This window comes from Cinclus cinclus, unplaced genomic scaffold (genome assembly GCF_963662255.1).
Source record: "Cinclus cinclus unplaced genomic scaffold, bCinCin1.1 SCAFFOLD_139, whole genome shotgun sequence".
NCBI classification, from domain to species: Eukaryota; Metazoa; Chordata; class Aves; order Passeriformes; family Cinclidae; genus Cinclus; species Cinclus cinclus.
The window spans coordinates 157,534-163,959 of record NW_026912231.1 but is presented as its reverse complement, the minus strand read 5'-3'; the positions used below and the strand labels follow the sequence as shown (position 1 = coordinate 163,959).

The window sequence follows — 6,426 nt, the reverse complement described above, 5'->3', positions numbered from 1 at the left end:
GAGCCCCGTTGGGCAGAGCCCTGGTAATTCCTGTTGGGTCGGGGGAAGGTGTTGGAGAGTTTGCTTTCCCTTCTCCTTGTGCTGCTGTGATTTGGTTGGTAATAAATTCCCTCCCTGTGCCCAAGCTGGGTCTGTCGTTCTGTGCAGGTGCTCGGGGCGCGATCTCTCCTGTTCATTCTCTCAACTCCCGGGACTCTTCTCAGCCAATCAGAGAATGCGATGGAGAAGATGCAGCCAATCAGGGAGAGCAGGTCTGATGACTCCGCGGTTGCCGGGCAGACCCGCAGCACCCAGTGTTCCCCACCTGGACCCCGCCCTCCCCGCCCAATCACGATCCCCCCGCGGGGTCCCCCCAAGTCCCTCCTCAATGCCCCCCACTAAACAGAGCTGGGTCCAACTGGGAAACTCTGTTTGGAACACTGGGAGCAGCTGGGCTGGGGCAGAGTTACAGCAAGACTGGGTAGGACACACCACACCCCCAAAATCAGAGTGGGGACAGAGCGGGGGGGTCCTGGCTGGGCCCAAGGCCATGGGGAGGAGCTGCAGCCGCTGCTGGGTCAGGAGCTCTGAGGGCAGATGAAAGGGGGTGATACCTGGCTGGGAGCCTCAGGGGAGCACACACGCTCTGGGGGAGGGGGCATATGATCCCTGGGACCTCCCCTCACCTTCTTGTGCAGGTAGAAGTGAGCTCCGGTTCCAGGAAGACTAATCCTAACACCGAGCTCCCCATCCCCCTCAGGACCTTGCTGCAGGGGGGTTTCTGGCAGCATTTCTGGGAGTCCACAGGGGTCAGGACCCTCCAAAACCTCTCACAGACATTGCAAGCCACTCCAAGCACCCTCCCATTCACCCCCAGCCCACCCAGTACTCCCTTAAATCTCCTCCCAATCTCTTCCCCTCCTCCTCAGGACCCCCCAAAGCCCCTCCTGTCCCTCTCTGGATCCCGTCCCTCCCTACCATTTGCCCCCCACTGCCCCAGGACCCTCAAGCCCTCTCCCAGTCCCTTCCCAGCCTCTCCTGGGCTCACCAAGAGCCCTTCCAGTCTCTTCCCAACACAACCAACCTCATTTCAAGCACATCTTTTCCAGGCCCAGACTTCTTTCATCCCCTCCTGACTGACTCAGACACTCTCCGAGTCACTCCCGACAGACCCCAATCCCCCTCCCAGCCCCCGCAGTGTCTCCCCCATCCCCCTGCACTGTGGGGTGTGGGCTGTACCCCAGTGCCAGCTCGGGGTGTTCCAGGCTGATGTACTCCGCCTGGCAGCTGAAGGTGACCCTGCAATGGGGAGGGGATTCCAGCAGCACCAGGAGCTGGTGGGTCTAGTCCCGCTTGGGGACCAGGTCAGTGGCCACCACATGCCCTGAGAGCTCCTTCTGGCCCTGGAACCACCTCAGCTGGATCTCAACAGGGTAGGAATCCATCACGGAGCAGAGTGGGGAGCTGGGGCCACGCTAGGAGCTTGAGTGTTACAGTGAGATGGATACAGTGAGGAGCTCTGGGAGAGAGTGAGGACACACTGGGACCAACTGGGGTGAACTGGGAGAGATGGGGAGGGCTGGTGTGGTACTGAGAGAGACTAGGAATGAAACTGGAGAGAATGGGGGAACACCGTGAGTGAACGGAGTGCATTGGGACAATAGGAGAGAGGGAATAGGTTAGGGATTGGACTGAAAAGGACTTGGAATGGACTGGGAGGGACTGGTGGGTCACCGGGATAGATGGGAGAGATTTGGATGAGCACTGGAAGGACACTTGGAGAGAGGGTGGAGGTCGGGGAGTGGGTTGGGAATGGAATGGCTGTGGACTGAGAGGAATTGGGAGGGAGTCTTGTGACACTGGGAGGGACGGTGAAGACAGTGGGATGGACTGGGATGCACTGGGAGAGCCACAGGAGTTCCTTGGGGTGAGGGTACAGGAGGCCCCGGGGATGGGCACAAGAAGGGCTGACGTGTCTCAGGTGATTCCCAGGGAGGTTTTGAGGGGCTCCAGGGTCATTCCCAGAGCAGGGCCTGAGGGGACACGCTCTGCCCCACGCTCACCTCTGCGCTCCACGAGGAACGGTCTGGGCAGCTCCTAGTTGTGCCGGCAGTGCCTGTGCACTGCAGCCCGTCTGTACTCCATCCATTCCGGGTCCCTGTTGCAGTACCTGGCAAGCCTGTCCCAAAGGAGATGTCCCCATGTACACCCCCACATGGCTGCTGAAGTGCAGGAACTGCTCCTGCTTGGAGATGTTCCTCTCCACGAACCTCACTCGGTTGGTGTCACTAATGGAGTAGCACTCGGACTTAACCATCCCCTGAAACAGCCCTGTGTGTGCAGGACACAGGCCCCGGGATGCCCCCCCAGCAGCCCACAGGAGCCAAGAGCTCCAGGGCAAACCCAACTCCTCACCCCCAGTGCCCCATGGCCACCATGGGACCCTTCTTGCCGGGGTCCCAGTTCCTCTTTTCCACCTTTCTCTGCATTTTTCTCCCCCTTTCCCAACACTTCCCAGTTCCCTTCCCCTAGCACCATCCCTCCCGCCCCATTTCCCTTTGTCTCCCCAGCATCCCCTCCACTTCCCTTCCTGCCCCTCCCGCTCACCAGAGCTCTGCGCCCCCAGCCCTGGGGCTCCCAGTGCCACCAGTATGGCCCCAGCTGTGGCCACACGCCCCATGGCCAGCACCGGGCAGGTTCTGACACCTCCTCCCTCCCCAAATTCCCCTGGCGGGGGGTGCTGGGGGCAGGGCACGGGTGGAGTCCAGGTGAGGAGCTCTGGGCGCTGTGGGACTGCCTGGACCATGAGGAGTCATCAGTGCTGCGCGCTCTAATTGGCTCAATTATTTTAGTGCCTTCTCTGATTGGCTGAGGAGAGGCCCGGGAGTTGAGAGGAGGACCGGGAGAGATCCTGCCTCAAGCTAGAGGTTGAAGAACATCCAATTCACAAGGCATGCAGGTCATCTCCAAGTGGTCCCCACACTCCTGTGGGAGCTCAGTGCACTGAGGATCTCAGGAGGGTTACCAAGTGTCTGGTGGCCAAATCCAGCCCGGCGCTCCCTGCGGTTGCGGGCACTCTGGGAAGGGTTCAGCTGTGGGTCAGATGGCCGGAGAGTGGGTTGGTGGTCACCTCGTGTGTGAGGCAGGGATTGGCTGGGGAGATGCGTGGACACCACATGACCAGAGAGCTGGCTGGGTAAAGGGACACCTCAACAGCGACACCACAGTGACAGGCAGCCAATGAGTGCTTGTTTCAGTAAAGTCTGGGTTAAGTTTGGAGTATATAAAGGCTTGGTTGGTTATAATAAACGATCTTCTTCAGAGCAAGCAGGCACGTCTGTCTGTCTGTCTTCCTCATTGCTATGCATGACCATAAGATGGGCATGACCATGACCATGGGATGGCCATGAGGATGACTCAGCTATGACCCTGACATGACCATCATGTGACTGTGGCCATGAGTTGACCACGAGGCGATCATGAGATGAGCCTGACCATTTGATGACCATTGCTGTGACCATGCTCATGAGATGATCATGACCATGAGAGGACTGTGACCACCAGATGACCATGACACAACCATGAGCATGAGATCGTGACCATGAGAGGAAGTTGCCCACGAGCATGAGATGACTGTGATCAGGAGATGACCATGAGCATGAGATGGTGATGCTCAGGAAATGACCATGACATGACTGTGGCCCTGACCTGACCACGAGATGACCATGACTATTTCATGACTCTGAGCATTTCATGACCATGACAGAGCCGTGTGGTGATCAAGGTCATATGGTGACCATGAGGTGACCATGAGTTAATGATGGCCATGGGCTCATAAAGACTATGACAAGAACAAGGGATCAGCATGGCCATGATACAATAATGACCATGAGACGACCATAACAATGGGAACACCAGGAGTTTGAGGTGACTGTGACCAAGAGATGACGGTGACCATAACAGAACCATGGCCGTGAGACTACTGTGACCAGGAGGTGATTCTGAGATGACCATGTGATGGCCACGACCCTGAGGTAACCACAACATGACCATTAGAGGATCAAGACTGTGACATGATAGTGACCATGAGATGACCATGACCATGCAATGACCGTGTGTTGAGGGTTAGTTCTCTCCCTTTTTTTTTCCCTCTGTGGAATTTTCCCCATTGTCATGCTAAGATACCTGTTGACTGGGCCCTGGTGACAAGGGGGAGGGGACGGGAGGGAAGAGAGAAAGCCCCGCGAGATTCAAACAGCCAGAAGAGGAAGCGGAAGGCTGGGCCTCGGCCCATTTCCCCCGCGGAGTTTGGACGAGAAGAACGATCGCCGCCTCTCCTCCATCTCCGCCATCCCAGCGTTGGGAAACCACTATCGGACCCTGCCCAGCTGTCTTCTCGCTGTGAGCTACCACCATCCAGCACTCTGCTGATCACCGGGACCGACACCGTGAGCCAAGGGCTCTCTCCATCTCTCTCTCCCCCTGGGACAGCGCTGCCATCACGCCCAGCCCTCCTGCGGCTCTGCGGGAGCCGCCCGCCCCCAGCACCGGGAACTGCAGCTCAGGGAAAAGGTGCCTGCAGCCAGAAAAACACTGGGACTGAGTTACTGCTCTGTTTGTGGGTAATTTCATAGCTGCTGTTGTTCTTGTTTGTCATCTTAGATACACTAGTAATGAACTGTTATTCCTACCCCCATATCTTTGCCTGAGAGCTCTCTTAATTCCAAAATTATAATAATCGGAAGAATCACATTTTTTTCAGTCCAAAGGGAAGCTTCTGCTTTCCTTAGCAAACACCTGTCTTTCAAACCAAGACAGATTTTGGCCGCCCAACGTGGGGCCCGGGGGCATTGAGAGAAAAGGGTGAAAAAGGAATAACAATTCTTGAGTTACCTCAGTTTTGTGTTAGGTGGCATCATGTTGTCCAGCTTACCGTGGTTTGGGCTCCGTGTGGCCACAGCTTTATCTCTCCCATTTGCAATCCCTTACTTGAACATGGGTCCTATAACTCAGGCTGCTGTAACTATTATCCAGTTCCTTTTGTGGGCTGATAACGTGAGAAATTCATGGATTTTTAACTTCCTCTGGAAGGTGGGCACATGGATTCAGAGCTATCACACTCTAACTGTATGTTTTTGGGGTTACTTTAATAATGGTACATACTGTGAGGATATGACACCAGGGAAAATTTTGTCCCAACCCCTTACACAGTTTTTTGGGTCTGCTCCACCAGCTTTTGAGGGGTTCAAATCTCTTCTAAGCAGTAATGATGTCATACAGTGGCTGACATTACTAATAGGCCTTGTAAACCTGTTCTATTTAACATTCCGAGATGAGGGGAGATTGACTTGGATGACAACCCTGATACATCCCCCAAGGAATAGGGATCCTGCCCCAGAACCAGGCCCCCTCTCCCTCTGGGAGCGGCTTTTAATGAGTGTAAGAGAGAGGTTTGTCCATAGAGAGAGAATGCAGGAGCACCACCATAGAATGCGCTGGAAGACCGCTGAGGAGGGGATCCAACAGCTGAGAGAATTGGCAGTACTGGAGATATTCTTTGGGAGGGGTGGACAACATGACAATGACCCCGACAAGGTCAGCTACACAGGGCAGATGTTGTGGAATCTGGCACACCTGGGGCCATCTCAATACACCACATTCATTGCAGCCATTAATGCTGACACCAACCACGAGACAGTGGGTTCTGTTGCCAATAGGCTCAGGAATTTTGAGAGTATAATGAACGGCCCAATGCAGGCTCAGGTCTCTGCTGTGATTAGGGAACTCAAAGAGGAGATGAGAGAGATGAGGGAGGAGATGAAGAAGGTCAGTACAGCACCAGTGCGAGTCACAGATGCCAGAGTTAGAGCCCCACGCCCCCCAGCTAGGGATAGAGGGTACACCCCACGAGCTGACCTGTGGTTCTTTCTGCGTGACCATGGGGAAGACATGAGAAGGTGGGATGGGAAACCCACTTCTGCCCTGGCAGCGCGGGTGCGTCAACTCAGGGAGGGAAACACTAACCAAAGGAGCTCCACTGAAGTGAAGGTAGCCTCAACTTCCCATAACCAAGATGCAGGGTATTACAAAAGGGAGGATGATTTGTCAGATCCCCTTGAGGGAACCTCCAGTATGTATGCCCAGGAAGGAAATAATAACCAGTGCTAGAGGGGCCCTGCCTCTAGCCAGGGAGAGGCACGGGAAAACCGGGTCTTTTGGACGGTGTGGATCCAATGGCCTGGCACATCAGAGCCACAAAAACATAGGGCATTGGTTGATACTTTTTCACAGTGCACCCTAATGCCATCAGAACATGTGGGGGAAGAGCCTGTTTCTATTGCTGGGGTGACGGGGGGATCACAGGAATTGACTTTGCTAGAGGCTGAAGTGAGCCTGACTGGGAAGGAGTGGCAGAAACATCCAATTGTGACTGGCCCAGAGGCACAG

General features: G+C 55.3%; 1 pseudogene; it reads right to left on the bottom strand.

The window, feature by feature from the left end:
* Window positions 1-1,136: 1,136 nt before the first annotated feature.
* On the bottom strand, window positions 1,137-2,795 carry LOC134057632 (class II histocompatibility antigen, B-L beta chain-like; annotated as a pseudogene).
* Window positions 2,796-6,426: the final 3,631 nt, after the last annotated feature.